At 45.2% G+C, this 20708-nt stretch overlaps 1 protein-coding gene across 15 annotated transcripts in view; it reads right to left on the bottom strand.

Annotated features, from left to right (window-relative positions):
* znf536 (zinc finger protein 536) overlaps window positions 1-20708 on the bottom strand; it is a 189252-nt gene that overhangs the window by 149231 nt on the left and 19313 nt on the right. For all 15 annotated transcript variants that reach the window (XR_008759248.1, XM_055920949.1, XM_055920941.1 and 12 more), the window contains one exon: window positions 12810-12853. The gene's annotated coding sequence lies outside the window, so the exon portion shown is untranslated. The remainder of the gene's footprint in view (window positions 1-12809; window positions 12854-20708) is intronic.

Raw genomic sequence — 20708 nt, 5'->3', positions numbered from 1 at the left:
ACATAGAGAGAAAGAGAGATAGAGAGAAAGGACAGAGAGAGAGATAGAGAGATAGAAAGGACATAGAGAGATAGAGAGATAGGACAGAGAGAGAAAGAGAGATAGAGAGAAATGACAGAGAGAGAAAGAGAGAAAGATAGATAGAGAGATGAGAAAGAGAGAGCGATAGATAGATATAAAGGACAGAGAGAGGTAGAGAGATAGAGAGAAAGGACCGAGAGAGAGAGATATAGAGATATAGAGAAAGGACAGAGAGAGAGATAGAGAGATAGAGAGAAAGGACAGAGAGAGAGATAGAGATGACAGAGAGAGAGAAAGAGAGATAGAGAGAAAGGACAGAGAGAGAGAGAAAGGACAGAAAGAGAGAGAGAGTGATAGAGAGAAAGGACAGAGAGAGAGAAAGAGAGATAGAGAGAGATAGAGAGAGAGAAAGGACAGAGAGAGATAGAGAGAAGGGACAGAGAGAGAGATAGAGAGATAGAAAGGACAGAGAGATAGAGAAATAGAGAGAAAGGACAGAGAGAGAGATAGAGAGATAGAAAGGACAGAGAGAGAGATAGAGAGGTAGTGAGAAAGGACAGAGAGAGAGAAAGAGAGATAGAGAGATGAGAAAGAGAGAAAGGACAGAGAGGGAGATAGAAAGGACAGAGAGCGAGATAGAGAGAAAGGACAGAGAGAGAGCTAGAGAATGAGAGAAAAGGAGAGAGATAGAGAGGTAGAGAGAAAGGACACAGAGAGAGATAGAGAGATAGAACAGAGAGAAAGAAAGAGATATAGCGAGAGAAAGGACAGAAAGAGAGAGAGAAAGGACAGAGAGATAGATAAAGAGATAGAAAGAAAGGACAGAGAGAGAGAAAGAGAGGACAGAGAGATAGATAGCGAGATAGATAGAGAGAAAGGACAGAGACAGAGAGAGAGAAAGAGCGAGAGAGAGCAAAGACAGCGAGAGAGAAAGAGCGAGAGAGAAAGAACAGCGAGATAGATAGAGCGATAGAGAGAAAGGACAGCGAGAGAGAAAGAGTGAGAGAGCTGTGCTATTGGGGCGAAAGAGAATGCGACTAATAATGAGACATCTATTTTACCCACCAGCCCTCTGTGTGCAGCGCTTCGATGATACGCCTGTTTTCCTCCGGCCCCCATTATCAGTGCACTTGAACCCGGGATAACAATGTGCTCATAGAGATTGAGAAGTGCCGGGGCCTTAATTGTACGTATTTAGTCACGCAAACCGAGGCAATGGCCTGAGAATGGCTAGTTAGCCAATGACATCATTTAGCTTCAGAGTTGACTCAATGGGGCTGTGGCAAATGTGCACTGTTGCCACGTCCAGGCTCTGCTCTCACTGTCCAGAATTATCTCTCATATCTACCGTGTATTACGGGACATAGTTGGTGTTTTCTGACCCGGTAGGTCTCCCAACATCACTCCGGTGGTTTCTCTGTCTTCATTGTAAACACCTTCTTCTCTAAAGAGAACATGCTTTCAGAATACGCGAGCTGTGTTGTTTTTGTGTGGTGTGTGTGTGTGTGTGTCCTTTGTCAATCAATGGCGGATGGTAGCGGCAGAAAGCTGACGATCGCATCATGATGTTATTGTGCCTGACTTGCTCGGCACAAAGAGGGAAGGGAGTGTGCTCTCAAGCGGGGATGTCAGTACTTGAAAAATCCATCACCATCTGGGCTCATTTCATACAAGGGAGGAGAGCGAGAGGAACAGCCAACGGCTCCCGTTTGGCCAGAAACGACAGGCTAGGCCAAACCTCAGGAAAGCGCTGTGGCAACGTTGGGTCCTATCCGCACCATTAAGGCGGCACTGTGCGAAAGCAGCCCGGCGTTAGCTGAGCGCAAGGTCACAGAAAGCAAACACGGATAAGAGTCCAGAAAGCACAGATTCACCTGCTTGGCTCACACCACAGGTCACGGGTTCACTGTTGTCAAAGAGCTCGTCTCTGTTTATTCTTGGCCATTCCAACGGCTAGCTCCATAGCTGTGACTGCGCTTCGTGTATATATAACTGATCTTCTTAACTTAAAAGTAATAAATCGTAAGGGGGAAAAAATATATAATCGGAACGTATGTCACTAAATCACTTTTTACAGTGCGAAAACACCCAGCCCCACATTTTGGCGGGGGCTGAGGGGGCGGAGGGGGCGGAGGGGGCGACATGATTTCTGCTGCAGCGTTGCCTCCTTTCAGTCGCACAGCTGTGTGAAAAACACCAGTTAGAAAGGGTGCTGAGGCAGCAAAAGCATTTAATACTCAACAAACAGTTATCTAAGCCCATGTCCAATAACTAGACACCGCTGTAATGTGACCTACATACTAAGTGAATAAGAATTTTTACATCAGGGAGGGGGCGAACAGAACAGAGCTCATTCAGCTGACAGTAATTAAATAGCAAGTATTCCTTTTCACTGGCCTTTTGCCTCTCTCCCAACTAAGAAGGTATAATGAAACAGAACATATTGTGCCACATTAAGGATTCTACTCTTTTTTTCTTTCGGATTTAATGGAATGACAAGTCAGGGGAGGGTTAGTCTGAATCTTTCAAGGACGTGGGATGGATTCTAACACTGTTCCCTTCTTGCATGTACTGACTAAGCTGGGGGATGAACACACTGACCTGAAGCCAGCCTGCTACATTGGAAGTCCACCACATGACATGCGTAAGTCACATACGAGTTCAGAGGGGAATGAGTTCAGACAGACCCGTGCACCACTAGTCCGTTCACACACACGCACGCACAAACACGCACACAGACACACACACACCCACACAGACAGACAGACAGACAGACAGACAGACAGACAGACACACACACACAGAAAGACAGACAGACAGACAGACAGACAGACAGACAGACAGACCCGTGGACCACTAGTCCGTTCACACACACACACGCACACGCGCACACACACACAGACAGACAGACAGACAGACAGAGACAGACAGACAGAGACAGACAGAGACAGACAGACAGACAGACAGACAGACAGACAGACAGACACACACACACACACTGCATCCCCAGCCTTCCGCCTGCATGCCCACCTCCCTTGAAGATGAATGTAAGAATGAAACCCAAGCCAGACCTGCTCTCAGATCAGGTCGGTTCCAAACAAACCGCAGAAGGATGATGAAAGAGGGGGAGCGGGCGAAACAGGCGATACGCCGGCCGCCAGAACAAAGCAGGTGTCCGTATTAATGCATCATCGAGCACTTGGAACCCTCCACCTCGATACATGAGGAGGAGGAGGAGGGGCAAGACGGGGAGGGCGAGCACAGTGAAAGAGCAACGTCAGTAAAAGAGAACTTTTCAACCAACTAGAATAAGGATAAAACAAGTCAACGGGTTACAGTGTGGCGGGCAACCTCATAAACGTCACATTGGGATGAATCCTCAGTGGGGATCTTCATTCTGTCTGTGACAACAGGTCATCTGTTTGAATTGGCCTTGTTTCTTAAAAACAGACAGATTCAGAGACTCCTTTTGTCACTCCGGGAGTTAAGAAGATCGAGACGAAATCAGGACAAAATGACACATCGGACGTGGATAATACGAAGGGCAGTCGTAAACACTGGGTGCCAAAATAACACGACAAAGAAAGTGATCAAGTTAGTATGGGGCATAGCATTGGCACCTATAGAAAGCTTCACAGTAACGAAACAACTGCTGATGAGTCCCTGTGGCATTTGCGTCGCCTCAATCCTGAAACAGGAGTTTGGTTTTCATGAGACAACAACAGGCAAGAGCGCAACAACAACAAAAAGAGGGGGAGAGAAGAAAGAGAGAGGCAGAAACAAAACGTGTGCGGATCAATTACCACACCTCAGGGGTGTCTAAATTGAATTCTCCTCTACAGCTGCCACATATTCCTCTGGTTGTAGGTGTCGACTGCATTTGCATAAATGTGCCTCCAATTTGAAGCCGAAACAGAGGTCGAGAGGCACCCACGGAACGACGAAAACATCCAACCAGAAAACAGGGATTTGAAATAGGGATAAGGTTGATTCTAGGAGTAAAACCTGGGATGTTATTGAGAAGTAGATTAGAAAAAAAAGATCCTTCTATCCACACAGAACCCCCATTGTGTGGTTTTGGATAAACACTGATAAAAACAAGGTTAAAGAATCCACTGTGCGATTTAACATGTTCCATCATACCGTTAATTCCCTTCCAGATACTCCCCAGCTGTCTCTCTTCTTGTTGTTCTCTTTCAGTGTAGCAACGTCTGAGCGTCCTGGGTGTCTAACTCACATCAGGTTCCCTGTCCCGTGAGACTTTTCGGTTTTTTCAAGCCCTGTTTCATCACAACGCTGCTATTTTTAGGCCCCGAATTTTTTGAAAATCTGTTCACAGAAATCAGGCTCCATTCAGGAGAGGGCCTTTGTAGAACTTAAATACACCCCAATGTGTCCTTCAACAAAGACCTCTCCTTTTAACCCTCCCTTTAATGCTTTAAGTTAAGGATTGTTAGTTGGGTATGTGGGTGTTTTTTAATTTTTTTTATTAGGCATTAGACCGGCTAGCTATTGAACGCCACAGTGTCTATAAAAATTCATCAGGATTAAAAGGGACCTCAGACGCAAAACGAAAGTTCCTAAAGTACCCAAATGGGGGCTGTATCTTTTGGACACATTCTCCAGGCCTTGGGAACAGGATTGCTTCCTGACAAGTCCCTGCCTTGACAATGAGCACCTTTCAGCCCCACACGGGGTCTGCCTTTCGAGCTGGAGAGGGAGACGTATTTCACATATCAATCAAAGAGGAGAGAAAGACCCTCGTCGGGGTAAAAGTGGCCCTTCAGAAAACCTGCACAGATCAAAATGGAGTAAATGCTATTTCCCTTCTTATTGTGGCCATTCAGCTGTGTTTTATCAGATGAGGGAAGTAAGTAAGTGAAAGAGAGCCCTCATTCTTAATCATATTTCTCTTCTTGTTGCCGTAAGGGAGGATGGGGCATGACAAAGAGAATGAAAAGGCATCTCATCAGGTCAGGATTTCCAGTGTGACCTATATCTTTAGTTTATCAACATAGAAAGACTTTTTCACATTTGAGTCATTTAAGCAGGCACTCGTATCCGGACCCGCTTGCAGTAGTGAGCGCATACATTTGTTATACTGGTCCCCTCGCGGGAATCAAACCCACAACCCTGGCCTTGCAAGTGCCATGCTCTACCAACTGAGCCACGCGGACTACGCAAGTGGAATCAAATCAGCGTGGCTAGAACGCGATGTCAGCGGGACCGTCTCCGATGAGCGTGCATACCGTACCGTATGTTTTCTTATATACAGTACATACTTTATTGTGCGCACGTACGTGCGCGTGTGTTCTTTACACACCCAGTGCAGTTAGTTGGTGTAACGAACACACGGTGTGTACATCAGGCCACCCCTGCCAGCCACTGAGCCAGCCAGTCGCGCCACTGTCGCTAATCACGCTAAAGAAATGAATTGCGTGTCTGCGTTGGTAATTCCAAATTGCATTTGACTACCTCAGCCGAGATTTATGATACACATATAAATATAGTATTTCTGGACAGGTGGATTAATGGGTCTCCTCAAAGGGCTTCTTTATAGGTCAGTGCCTGCGTGTCTCAGCAACGCTACTGTAATCCCCCCCCCCCAAAAAATCCTCTCATCTGCGCCTCAATTCATTACAGCACAGGAGGAGAGGAACACAGAAGGGGCAAGAGCACAGTGCTGAGAAAGTGATGCCTCTAGTGAGTAATGGAGAGACTTAGACATGGGCCTCCATCACATGCTGTATCTGATCTACTTCCACTGTGAACACGCACGCACAAGCTACTGTACGCGTTAATGTGTGTAAATCTGTGTCATCGTGTGAATTTATGGATTTCTGTAAGTGGGTGGGTATGTAGTAGTATGAAATTGCATTAGTAGCTCCTGTATTCGTTCAACATACAGCGTGAGTGGGATTTTGAAATTGGGATGTTCTGAATTCGTAGAATTGGGGACAAGGCAGCCTTGGACAGGGGCATGACACAGACTTATCTTAAACCTAATTAGATCATGATAATAGCTTTAGGGCCTCGGTGATGAATGGTTGGCCTGTGGATCGGAACCCTTTCTTTCCGTTTTAGGTTACGCACGGTGATTCAGCCTTAGATTTGCAAAGCAGATCGAGCGCAAATGTTAGTACGGTAAGATTTGTGTCAGATTAAAAGTAAAGGCTTTGTATGGGTCTAGTAATGATCTCATCATTTACCTGTCGTTTTTGTGTTGGCATGTCTGTTAGCATTTCATCTGCCCTCTGCAAAGTGCACACCACCCTTACCAGTATCGTCTCCCATGACATAAGAGATCCCATGAACACCCTGAAACCCTGAAGGGTAAACCCGATTCACTGTGTATTAGTGATGGCTCATTGTGACGTTTCATTCCCCTTTAAAGCCATGGCTTCTCTTCTGAGCCTCCGTCCTGTAGCGCTAGACAGCCAGCCCAACGTTTTCCCAACATTCCCTCAACTTTGCTTTCCCAACCGCCATCCACTTCAACGTTCCACGTTTCATTCTTTAATTTTTTTTTAAATAAAACATTACATCCCCTCTTGGGGGGAAAACTTTTCCCCTCAGTGTCAGCTGGGTCATGACGAGTTAATGTTGCTAGGCGACATCTATCTTTTTCCAACACCTTGAGGGCATCTTTTAAATGGAGGAATTTGGTCATTATGTGACATTAACCTCATTAGAAAACAGTCTTTAACTGCTCGGAGATTAAATTGATTTACAGCTGCCATTTCCACTACTGCTCTCGATCAATTGTTAAACTATCCTTTTTATGGGCCCAGACTCCGCATGTGTGCATTTTCTCGCCCTCCCACTCCTTGTATTAAATCCAGGTATGTATTCCAATAAAGGAGGAGGGTAACTTTTTTTATGCCACTGTGGTGTAATGTGAAAAATCCCCTACATAAGTGAGCCTCTCCCAGGCGCTTACAATAGAGATATGATCTGGCTGAGACGGGCGTGTTGGTACGGTGAATCCATCCACTCCGTTTGTGTGGCTAAATGTCAGCGCTCTGCCTCTCTGCTCCTGACAGCTCAGGTTTATGTGGCCGTTTAAGCCCAACCCGCACGCTGTATTTCTTTGACAAATCAATAACCCTACCATTTCTGTGCACCATCCGGACCCTCCATCTGGGAGAATTGACCCGCGCGGATGGAGTGATCCCGCCATCTTTCAACGCACTTTTGACACATAAATAAAATATGTGTCCTTTTTTTTGTCTCAATTGGCCACAGTGTTGATCGTGAGGAATATGGTACAGGTCACATGGTAGCATCGAGGGGGAGACTGGAGCTAGGAGTCGGGTGGCTGCTATCGCTCACTGGCGCCCCACAAAATCCCCGGAACTTTCCAGCAACGCATTTATTAGAGTGAATGAGTCCGTTCTAAAGAATGGCATTACAAAATAATGTGATCGCTAAATTATTTAAGCATTTTTTTGCCATAATGCTTCACTTCATAACCACAGAACTATGTACACCCTCTCACACACACACACACACACACGCACGCACGCACGCACGCACGCACACACACACACACACACACACACACTGAATTATAGCACATCCATTTAATGTCCTCGTCCAAATTTAGAAAAGGAAAAGATGAGAGTAGGTGGGGGGCGGTGCAGAGAAGGTGGGGGGCGGTGCAGAGAAGGTGGGGGGCGGTGCAGAGAAGGTGGGGGGTGGTGCAGAGAAGGTGGGGGGGGGGGGGGGGGGGGTGCAGAGAAGTCAGGGGGTGGTGCAGAGAAGTCGGGGGCGGTGCAGAGAAGTCGGGGGCGGTGCAGAGAAGTTGGGGGCGGTGCAGAGAAGGTGGGGGGCGGTACAGAGAAGGTGGGGGGGTGGTGCAGAGAAGTTGGGGTGGTGGTGCAGAGAAGTTGGGGTGGTGGTGCAGAGAAGTCGGAGGCGGTGCAGAGAAGTCGGGGGGCGGTGCAGAGAAGTCGGGGGGCGGTGCAGAGAAGGTGGGGGGGTGCAGAGAAGTCGGGGGCGGTGCAAAGATGGTGGGGGGGGTGCAGAGAAGTCGGGGGGTGGTGCAGAGAAGATGGGTGGTGGTGCAGAGAAGGTGGGGGGGTGCAGAGAAGTTGGGGGCGGTGCAGAGAAGTCGGGGGGCGGCGCAGAGATGGTGGGGGGGTGCAGAGAAGTTGGGGGGTGGTGCAGAGAAGGTGCGGGGCGGTGCAGAGAAGGTGGGGGGTGGTGCAGAGAAGTTGGGGGTGGTGCAGAGAAGTTGGGGGCGGTGCAGAGAAGGTGGGGTGGTGCAGAGAAGTCGGGTGGTGGTGCAGAGAAGGTGGGGGGCGGTACAGAGAAGGTGGCGGGGTGGTGCAGAGCAGGTGGGGGGCATTGCAGAGAAGGTGCGTGGGGGGGGCAGAGAAGGTGTTGGGGGGCGGTGCTAACTCCATCACGTGACTACATTTAGGTGTCAGGCTCCTCTAGCCATCCTGACTTTAATATAAATAGATATAAATCAACATGCTGGGCACTGTGTTTTACCCGCTATCAACAGATGAGCGCTACATATTCACCCACACCTCCTCAACATACGTAGGGGTTGACGGTGAAGGCATTTTCTGCGGCCGGGTTAGAAATAGCTGCTAGGTGAACTAACCTTGGTGTGGCATGCCAGGGGCCCCACCTCCAGAGTGTCCACTGCTGCCCTGCCACTCTCCCCCTGTGACCTGCCTCCTGGCTGGGCTGCTGCAGTCCTGTGTGCCCCCACCACCACCACCACCCAGGCTCAGCTCAGGGCTGCTGCCACACACAGCCCCTCTAGTCAGATCCTCTGGTGCCTAATTAGGGAGGAGGGATGGAGGGAAGGAGAGCCAGCTTGGACTTTAAGAGACTAACCCACCTCTGCCATAACGGAGCACTTATGGGATTAAAGGGGCATTAGCGTTGATATGCCCATGTAGGCCGTCTGTATATTTATATAGGGCCAGATGATGCAAACTGAGAGGCAGCCACGACAACTGTTGTCTGTGCACTCATCATTATCATAATCACCTTCATCATCATCATGTTCATCATCATCACCCCACACAGATTGCATCATGGGAATAACTGTGTGGTGCAACCAGACGTGTGGGGCTTATTCCATGTGAGTGACACTCCCTCCCCCCTCTCTCACTCGCTCTACCCCTCTCAGTCTACACCCCTCTCCTTCCCTCACACTCGCTCTATCTCTCTCCCTCTCTTAACCCCCTCTCCTCCTCCCCCCTCTCTCTAAATGCCTGACTCACTCCAGAGTCTCAGACAGACTGTGACGCTCTGCTCAGCTCTGGTCTGGTCTACTCTGGGTCCTGGAAGGAAATTGCTGAGCTCACAGCCTCCACCCCCCTCCCCACACCCCCCCACCCCCTCCTCTTCTCTCACCCCCTCCTGAAGGATTTCCCCTATTAAGAGGGAGAGCTGATGTGAAGGACCTAGAGGAGGAAAAGGTGAGTCTACTGTACGGTAATAACCCCAGGACACAATCGCTCCTCTTCTCTGTTATCTATCTGTCTGAATCTCTCCATTGACTGATCCATTTATGAGGACATTAAAAAAAAGGTACTTTTCAACTGTAACCTTCCAGTCTTGGAGAGAACATTTCATTCGGAGAGAACATTTCAGAGAGAACAGAGAGAACATTTCATTCATGCACATACAACACGCAGAAAATATTCATCACACGGAGTGCATATTAAAGTGGGTAAATAACATTGTGACAGTTTGTTATTTACAACCTACAAGCTTTTTTCCTCTGGAAATGTAATCAGACATTAGTAAATACGCTGACGCAGAAAGGCTGTTTTCGCCAACTGTTTATTGGTTACTCTCCGCTTATTTATGTGCGTCCTACTAAACAAAGACCTCCCAGCGAAACAAGAACAACAGTGTTAAACGTTGTCGAGTGTTTGATCTTGACATGTCTAAGTGACCACAGCTCTCCCAACCACAGAGGGCTGGATGAATGTTGTGGTCAGAGGCAAATGCTGCGTGTGCCATGTTGAGCTATACTAAAACTCTGTCCCATATCGTTTGGCTTTGAAACGGTTTCATTTCGATCGTCTCTGCTTGGAGCCGGACACTTGAGACAAAAAAAAAGGAATACAAAAAAAAAAGCGGTGTCTCAAATGCACATCATCCTTAAATGGAGTAGGATCAATTCTGGAACATAGCATTTGAGAAGGGAAAAATACATATGCGGGGGGGGGGGGGAGTGTCTTTTGATGTAAAGTGTTGACAGCTGTGCTTGGTTCTGGGAGTGCGGGGGTCGGAGTGTGGTTTGACTCCGGGGTCAGGTGCCCCCCCCCCCCCCCACTGCCCGCCACAGCTGCCCCTTGCTAAATGGAAACGAGATGTGATATCGTTCTGTTCTAGTCATCACGGCCATCTGATGTCAATTTCACACAGTGGTGGGACCCTCCACAAGCTAGTCCATACCACCAACCACACTAGTAATAAACAAATACAAGACAGGAACACACACACACACCCTTGCTCTCTGTGTCTCACTATCTCTCGCTGTCTCTCTCTCTGTCCTCTATCTCTTCCTTTCCCTCTGTTACAGTCTCCCGATCTCTCTCTCTCTCCCTCCCCCTCTATCCACACTGGGATAAGTCATGAGGAAATTGATGCCCATGTTTTGTGCGACCACCTGTTCATTCTGGATACAAGTCTAAGAACCCAGTAAGGGTTAACCCTCTTTGGGGAGCGAGCGGGGGAGGTTGTTGGCACCCCAGTCAGAAACGTGCCCCCACAAATGGCAGGCTGGCTCAGAACGTCCGGCTTGGTGGGACGTGAGCCCACTCCTGGACCGCTCCACATCTCCCCCAAATCCGCCAGTCGCTCAGCATGCTGCCCCTCCAACCCCCCCCCCCCCCCCTCCCCTATCCTATCCCAACTAGGACATCATTGTCTCGGTCAATTTATATCACTCTATCTACGTTTGGAGGGACTCTTACTGTATGAAACCACAATGTTCTCGAAGGCTGGATGATCACCAGCATGAGTAGACTATTATTCGTGAAAAACAAAATAAATATAACATTTAATATGATATCATATTTCCTTTACATTTTTAACCCATTGGCTGTAGGTTTGATGACTGAACGTGATGTCTGGAACCACCCGGGAAACAGTGTGCGTCTAAAATGACAAACGATTGCTGCGCACTCGAAGCACACAAGTCCGAACACAAGCCACTAGCGAACAATGGAGGCGGGGAAGCAGCGTTGTGTTACCTGTAGCGTGAGAAGACTCGAGCATGTCCAAATCACCATCTTGCCACCACTCATCAAACTCACACGAAGTCAAAAGACTGAAAACAGGAACCCATTCTCACTAAAAACCTTCGTAATCATCTCCCGAGAGAAAATAGCGATCTTCTCTTTCAACTGAAAAAGGACAAATATTTTAAGAGGCAATGAATTTGGTGGAGCTGAATAGGATGTTGGTACATGTTTTACTAAAGGAAATATAATGGCATACTATTATTAGATCACATTAATCATGACTGTGCCAAAGGCACTGACAGCAGCACTGAAAAGGATTGAAAATGTTGGTAATGGATATAAATTACCCATTGTGTGATAAAAGGATTTTTTCACTAAGAAGGTAGGGATAAAAAAGAAAACCTCTGAATGCATGTGTATAAAATATTGAATAATACAGGTTATCGGAGTGGGATTAACATTTTAAGGGAATCAGATAGTAATAGTGCGAGAATTAAAAGTGGATTCAATCCATCCGGTTAGAGAGAAGAGAGTGGCGAGGTAGGAGAGTTGTTTTGACAGAGGTCTGTCAGTTGGCACGGCGATAATGAGTCACATCTCTCTTATACGGTTATTTATTGCCGACTTGGCTAGCAAACAAAAGATCAATAATTTTGAGCAAATCTAATGTTGTCCCTGGCGCTAATGTGGTCATCCATCACATCTGCCATCTTTATGTGGGAGATGGACTGAATTTGTGTTTATTTGAGATCAAATGCAATTATAGCATATAGCTTTAATAACATCTGAGCCCCCCTGTGAATATGTGTGGGTTTTTGATCATGTGTATGCATATACAGTAGGCTTGTGAGATGTGTCACATATGTGTAAATTATAATATATTTACTGACATAAGACGTGTACTAAACAGTTTTCCACATCAATCTTCATTTCGTTCCACAGTCCCACATTTTGAAATATGAAGTGTGTCAACAGTCCATCCCCCACAAGACGGCATGCACACAAACATCCCTTCACACAAATACACACATAGCACGGCCAGTCCCCCATTGAGACAACACAGAGCTAGTGAGGAGATCCCTCACTGACAACAAGCCCTGGGTGAGCCAGCTAAAGTCCACCTGGGCTCTGTCTGACTGTCAGCCTCTCAGAGTGAGGTATGAGTCTGGCGAATGACAGACAGAGGTCATCTGTCACAGAGTATCCCTCCTGCCTAGGTGTTGCCCCACGGCAGGCACACCTCCGGAGAGGGGCAGGACCCTCGCAGGTAGACTAATAAGCCCAGGCAGAAGACACAGGGAGAGGCCCCACAGAGCCCCATAGCACCTCCTCACACGACATCCCTCTCCCACCGTCACAGGCACAGGACACTGCACTGCGCTTGATGTCTGGCGTACACCATGAGCCAAATGGAAGCCATTTAAACTGGTATAGTCCCTAAAAAAAATAAATCAATTCAAATTGTAGATAGGTGTTGGTTTTGAAATGAATGGGGAATATGGAAATGTCAGCTGGGTCCAATTTCTCAGTCTCACCTCTATGTGGTATAAAAGAAATGTTCCTCACCTAACGTGTATTCTTTGGGTCTTCTAATTGACATCCGTAGATCACTGGGAAAGCAAACAACAGAGAGAGAGAGAGAGAGAGAGAGAGAGAGAGAGAGAGAGAGAGAGAGAGAGAGAGAGAGAGAGAGAGAGAGAGAGAGAGAGAGAGAGAAAGAGAGAGAGACAGAGAGAGAGAGAGAGAAAGAGAGAGAGACAGAGAGAGAGAGAGAGAGAGCGAGCGAGAGAGCGAGCGAGAGAGAGAGAGAGAGAGAAGAGAGAGAGAGAAGAGAGAGAGAGAGAGAGAGAGAGAGAGAGAGAGAGAGAGAGAGAGAGAGAGAGAGAGAGAGAGAGAGAGAGAGAGAGAGTGTTAATGACACACCAACAGACCCGTCTCCAAGAGCAGCATCATAAATATCGCACAAACAGGAAATCATTAGCACCACAGATAAAAACAGATCAGGATCTCAGTTCAACACAATCAAATACATCCTGTCTATCGCATTACGAGAAAACACAGAGAGAGAATACAACTAGAGAAACATGGGTTGGCATCATCTTAGGGATTTAGAGGTTAGTTAGTAAATAGTAAAGACGGATTGAACAATAGACTAGGAAATGTATGACTATACAGTAATCGAGAAATAGGCTAGTCCACAGCCTAGACTATAGACGTCGCACCCAAAAGTCCCTCATAGCGAGAGTTTTGCCAGGGGATTCCATGAAACTAAACAGTATGTCAAAGATCCCTACAACATAAGACGTCTCCCCTAAACGCCACTGTCATGCTCCCTTCGCTTTCCTTTCTTCCCTTCTCAGACACGACTTTGGGTAGAGGAAAGAAGTTCTCCCTGAGCGTTTCTGAAGATGTCATTTTTAAACACACATATCAAAGCTCCAGAAAGACGGATGTTTTTCTTCTCCGTCTCCGCTCTAGTACAATGTGGCTTTGAATAGGGAAGGAACTCAAAGATGTTCTGAGATCTCTTTGCAATCCACATCCTTGGGCCGACTGGCAATACATCATTTGTATTGATGCAATATTAAATTTCAATATCGCATGTCAAAAGGTACAAAATGATAGATCATAGCCGAACTAAATGAATTATTAAAGGGGTGTGCTGGTTGTGCTATCGGCTTCTCTTACAATCAACTGTGTCTGAAAAGTACAGTTTGATACTGGCAGCATTTCAACGGGTTTTTTTCCCCCCCTAGTTCTCTTTTCTCTCTCTTAAGTTTTGGATCAATCAAATTGTATTTGTCACATGAGCCGAATACAACCTTTACAGTTAAATGCTTACTTACAAGCCCTTAACCAACAATGCAGTCTTAAAAAAAATAGGTGCTAGATAATAAAAAAACATATATTTTAAAATAAAAGTAACAAATAATTAAAGAGCAGCAGTAAAATAACAGTAGCGAGGCTATATACAGGGGGCACCGGCACAGAGTCAATGTGCGGGGGGACCGGTCAGTTGAGGCAATTGAGGTAATATGCACATGTAGGTAGAGTTAAAGTGATAGTATAGTCTGGGTAGCCATTTGATTAGCTGTTCAAGAGTCTTATGGGTTGGGGTAGAAGCTGTTAAGAAGCCTTTTGGACCTAGACATGGCGCTCCGGTACCGCTTGCCGTGCGACGGTAGAGAGAACAGTCTATGACTCGGGTGGCTGGAGTCTTTGACAAATTTTAGGGCCTTCCTCTGACACCGCCTGGTATAGAGGTCCTGGATGGCAGGAAGCTTGGCCCCAGTGATGTACTGGGCCGTACGCACTACCCTCTGTAGTGCCTTTGCGGTCGGATGCCGAACAGTTGCCATACCAGGCAGTGATGCAACCAGGTAGGATGTAGGATGCTCTTGATGGCGCAGCTGTAGAACATTTTGAAGATCTGAGGACCCATGCCAAATCTTTTCAGTCTCCTGAGGGGGATTAGGCTTTTACGTGCCCTCTTCACGACTGTCTTGGTGTGTTTGGACCATGATAGTTTGTTGGTGATGTGGACACCAAGGATCCCAAAGCGCTCAACCTGCTCCACTACGGCACTGTCAATGAGAATGGGGCCGTGATCGTTCCTCCTTTTCCTGTAGTCCACAATCATCTCCTTTGTCTTGATCACGTTGAGGGAGAGGTTGTTGTCCTGGCACCATACTGTAATGAATCTGGATTTGTTTCACCAAAAAAAGTCTGAAAATCGAAAACCACATGAGCACTACTAACAATAATCAGACCTTTCCAGTTAGTCATTTTCTGTCCTGTTCAATGAAAACTGTTTCCGAAGTACTACATTTGTTGCCAAAGAATGAAGAGCAGGATTGATATAATGACATATTTTGAGTGGTATGATTTGTGTTTTCTTTAAAATACATTATGTCCCTGAGGCTTTATCTCCCTATTTCCCCTGGTAACCCCCCCGACGATTTGCCCATATTACACATGGCCTCCATTCTAGGTCAAATCTGTATCAGAAGTTCATGCATTTACAACAGAAGGCATGTGGAACAGTTCAGAGCTTGTGATTCTACAAGGGAGCCAGAGAGGACAGCGGGTCTGAACCTCTTATGATCCTTATACTTTAAAGAGTTAGAACAATGGAATAAAAGATAAAGAAGTGTTAATGATACATTTAAAGGAGTATTATGGTCAGGGAAAATACTAGTGGCACACTGACACCCAGAGATATAGTACATCACGGTTAGTATATTCAACTTTACCAAGAAAAATAAATCATATATACAGTATATATAATGTATCTTTCGTCTCTTTATCTTTCATCATTTTCCTAAAATTCGCAAAGGGCTGGATGTATCTCACCAGAGAAAGCATCTGTGCGAGCGAAACAGTGCCCCTCTGTCTTTTATATGTCTATTTGATGCTGTCTGGTCAAAAAGAGTATGACATTGTTGCCGCCCGTAGCATTGAATGAAAGGGAAGCCAGCGAGCATTTGGTCTCCCTTTATAATTTTTTAAATAAAACAATAGCCAATCAGCGATGAGCTACACTAAGTGAACTCAACTGTGAATGGTCCTGGCACACCAAAAATAAGTGTCACGGGAAGCCAGTTTGGATTTGGCTTCACACCAATCACATCAAAAGCAAAACATAATTGACAGAAAAAACTTGAATTGTTGCATCTTGTTATGACGTTGTCCTCCGGTGGCTTGCTGGATAGCTAAAATTGTCCCTCCCTAAATTAAATGGACGAAGATAGGGATTTGGACTTGTGGTTTTACTTAATTCTCTGTACTGGCCAATGATTATAATGACAATTCTGATCCAACCATAAATGTATACATTGTGCTCCTGGCCTGAGAGGATGTAAGTTCAATATGTAGCTAGATGTAATAGGCTAATGTTAACTAGTTGGCTCATCATTGCCCATGAAAGGAAGTTAGGCAAGCGAGCAAAGCTAAAAAGCGTATATTGTATGAGTCATAGACTGTTTCATCAACATGAAAGAGAGGAGGATGTCATTGGCGTTTCAATACAAGTAGGGTGAGTCAACATGTTTTTTCTACTTGCACAAACGCACGCACACACACACACACACACAAGCACACGAACACGCGCACACACACAGAAATCAGAACCATGGACAACCACATTATATTTAGCTTACGTTGACTGGACTAAATCGTTTTTGGTATCTTTTAGTTGTCACCGTATTAGCATAAGCATAGGTGATTTGATGATGTTGAAATGGTGCTTGAATAGTGGAGGCAGCTCCTGTTTTCTTTGAGACGTGCGGTAACTCTCCACGGTTCTAAATCAATAGCTGTTTAGTCTGAAAATTTTGGAAGCATTAACTTGCTTGACCATGCTCTAGATTATGTAACTGTTTGTTACATGCAATATACTTTGTGGAGTTCACAGGACAGAGGTTGCTCTCTGGTTTTGTGATAAAACAAAGGTGTGGTTGAATTTATTGTGCCACTGTGTCTTCTTATTGTCTCGGCCTTAGGCCTATCTATCACGGTGGGAAGGCATGTGAACTAGCAGGTTATAGAACAAACAACACAATCATCACAACGCATAGGATGTGATCTGCCTTTTTAGTGTTGGGGGTGACAATGACATCATAACCTCTGAATGTTTTAATTGGAGGGTCCAGATTGTTGTACTGGTGACCCCGCAGAAGTCATGGCCACCATTAGCGTCCAGATCGCATGCTAACAAACAGAATCTGTGCATGTTAGCTGGCGAAAATTCAATTTGAGCTCTTTGTCTGCCTGATGCCTTGCCCTAACGATGGTCTCTTTTTTTTTTCTTAAACAACAGAACACAGAGGAGTCGTTAGGACCCTCTCTTCATTACTTCAAAAAACCAATCATTAGACACCAGAGTATATACGTAATTAGAAAATCACTTCCTTTGCAATCCTGGCTAAGTAGTTTACATACTGTAATTACAGGGACAAAATCAATTTTTAATCATTTCACTGATTGGGCTCATCAGCTCAGTAGGAACATTGTATCCTGCTTGTTGTGCGAAAGCAACATCTGGGCTAAAACAATTACCCTTTTGTGTTCCAAAACTATTCAGAAACAGGCTTTCTGCAGCACCCAATGACTGTCATGTAGCCTGACTGCAGCCATCTCACCCTGCCCTTGACTTGAGCATGGAGGATCGCGTTTAAAGCCTTATAAATCAATACTCTATAATAAGCCGCTCTTGGGAAAAAGCAGCATACTGCTTTCTTAACACCATTGGTTTTTTTCTTCCTGTTGTTGTCGGTGGTGGTGTTTTTTGTTGCTGCTTTTCACACAATAAAAAGAGAACATTTTTTGTTTTTCCCTGAATAAATATCCCCTTTCTAATATGTGTTCTATTTAGCTTACAAATAGAGTATTGTTTAAATTTCATGTTCACAAAGCAAATCTGTGACTTTATGATCGTCACTGTTGTTACAGAGCATAGACGAAGTAGAGAGACTGGATGAGTACTTTCAATGTTTGGTTAGGTGAGACAATAATCTGACGTATCAGACTTCAGACAAATGTCTTCCTGATATGTATCGCCCTTCAGTGACTAATAAAATGCTTTGTATTCCTGTCTGCAAGATGCAGGATCGATCCACATTAGTCTCAACTCTCCTTTCGCTCACTTTGAAAACTGAGGAAATCAGATTTTGGAAAAAAAGAAAATGAGTTAATGCATTGATCACTCTCGGTGTATGCAAATCACATTTGCTTCAATTTTTTTTACTGATCAATAGGGTTAATTAAGAGATTCATTCTAACTGCACTTTGGAATCCTGCTTGAGCGTCGACCTCAGAAATCATCCCGCTGTCCCTCCGTATCCATGGAAATGAAAGGCGCGTAAGAGAGGCCATAAATCTGAAAATCCAATTTGACCATGAGCACGGGCATAACAGTAAAATATGAAAGCAAAGACAGCTCACAGGTAGATCATCAGTTATATGCCAGTGAGGCAACATTTTAAAAAGTTTATACACAGACTTTTTTACTAAAGGCAGGGCCATCCAAAAATAATGTGGGGAGTAGGCTAGTTCCAGGGTCGTCCACAGGTTGTACTTTAACCGCGGTTATGGATGACATTGATCAGAGAAAAGTTGCCGCTATTGGTGGCCTGGCTCCCAATGAGTATGAGTGCCATGTGTGGTAGCGAGAGTACCAGCAGCGGCGGTGGTGGTGGTAAACGAGATTAATAATGGACGCTTTTTACAATTATTATTATTCCCAAAATGCTCTTTTGTGATTTGCTTTGAAGGGGGGAAGCGCTGGGAAGATCAGCCCGCGAAAGGGGGGGGGCGCTCATTTGGAGAGCTTTTCCAATTATACAATTAGTCAGGAATGTAGGGCAGCAGCCTCTGTGTTCCGATCGCTCCGACCCTGGAAAGCAAGAGACTTTTTCTTCCTCGCTGGTCGTGTACAATAAAAAAATTAAAATAAAATAAACACATCCGAGGCCTGGGCACCAGCGAAAGTGCGGGTGGACGCCGCGTAGGCACATCCCAAAAGAGCCAAACTAACAAATGGTGACCTTATTCGTGCCGATTGCGTGCGAACGACCAATGCAATACACTCTATGCTAATAGACAAAGTCAAGGGGTCAGGGTTTTCTGGTTAAATACCGCTCTTTGAGTTGAAAGGCTTTTTGTGCATTTTTTCCTCCCGGTACAGTGTGTTGAGGGTTGATTGGGTGGCTTTGGCAAAGGACACCAACCAGTCCTAATTGTGCATGTGAATCTCATTTATTTATTTATTTTTTGAGGGTGAAGAGATTTCAATTTGATAATTTCTCCTTTTGATTGTCCTCGTCCTAAGCCTGGCACTAAGTGTACTAGTTTAATATTTTTTAAAAACACAAAAACAACTAAGTACCATCTGTTTCCCTGTGGATTTTCTGTCATCTTTCTTTACTGATTACAGTGATGACTACACGACCCTCTTCAATAATTATCCTGCAATAAAAAAAAAAGCGAAATAATTATTATCATTATAACTCCTTATAAAGACTGTCGCTCCTTCAACTAATTCTTATCCAAAGTGTCAGAGGCAAAATGTGTCCCTTGGATGCCAATCATTTCTTATTTCTAACAGCGTGATGTAGTCTCACAACAGTGGCAGGCTGAGCTAACTGAATCCATCCAAAGGCTGTGGTGGATAAAGTCCCCTCGTACGGATCAAACTGCTATAAACTAACCCATAAACGAACCCTTCTGCTGTCTCAACGTCCCTAAATGATTCAAATAGACTCGACCTTCCTCTTTTACACCATGTCTGTGGAACGTCAATAGCACATACTGGAGGAGAGAGAGTAGGTGAGTTGAGAAGTATGGTACGTATTTATGGAATCCCCTTTGTAGCTAGTCCCTGTACTTGTGACGGCCCAGATATCATTTGGAGAAAGCCTGAAGGTTGGGTGCATGTGTGCCTTGTGCGAGAATTCGTGTTAGAACGCGTCAGAGAGAACATGTGTTTGTGATGGATCCAATATGACTGAGATCTGTCTCACATACCTCTGATGCTGCACAAGCCAAAAGACCGACTCGCTGTTTTATATTTGATTTATACATCTCAGCATGCAAATGCAGTCCAAACACCAGCGACAATTACCAAGGCTGTTACACTGTTACAACATAGCACACGTGTTTGAAATATGTCGTTCAATGTAATCTAAGATTGAAATACTTTGAATTGCTCTATTTAAAAAAAAATATATATACACATGATGAACTAAATAGATCTATATTTTCAAATGATAAAAAGTATAGCATCATTGGTGTATTAAGGCTGTCTGATCATTTGACTTGGGAGTCCTGCGGGGTATATAAGACAGCTGTCATATAATTCAAGCTCAAATAGTAGGATATTTTTTCAATAAATGTTATAGCTAGACTTTCCCAGCTTCAAGAGAAAAGGTTTCCATTGATTAGCACTTTACATGCAATCCATTTTTACAAACTGGCTTGACCTCTCTTACCGGACGAGGGTCTACTATGAATTAAAAGAAAAGAAAGTCTTGTCAATAATTCCAGGGAAGGGATTGTGGGCAAGGAAAAGGGAGAACATGCTAGAAAAAGAGATGTATAGAGTGACAAAGAGAAAAGAACTGGTGATGAGAAAAGAGATGTGTGTGAAAAAGATGAGAGGACGGACGTGATCGAACCTATACCTCGTGACTGTAAAGAGAGAGAATACATATTTTGAGATGATGGTGAGGAGGACAATACAAACTGCTGGCAGACACCGTCAGCCGAGCCCTGATGCAGACAGATCCTTCACCCGCTATGTCACATGATCTACCATCAGTCTCAGAGATGGGGATATATCGCCACCAGCTCCAGAAATAATGGGTGCACCTGTTTACCGTGTCACCTCTGTTTGCTAATTGTCTCCTTGAGCTACATTGGGGAAGTAAATGTGTCTCGGCTTTTGACAGGCGGGCGTTTATTTAGAAA

The sequence above is a fragment of the Salvelinus fontinalis genome, chromosome 4 (assembly GCF_029448725.1).
Source record: "Salvelinus fontinalis isolate EN_2023a chromosome 4, ASM2944872v1, whole genome shotgun sequence".
NCBI classification, from domain to species: Eukaryota; Metazoa; Chordata; class Actinopteri; order Salmoniformes; family Salmonidae; genus Salvelinus; species Salvelinus fontinalis.
Note: the sequence above shows the minus strand (reverse complement) of the source record. Positions and strands in the feature narration are given on the sequence as shown.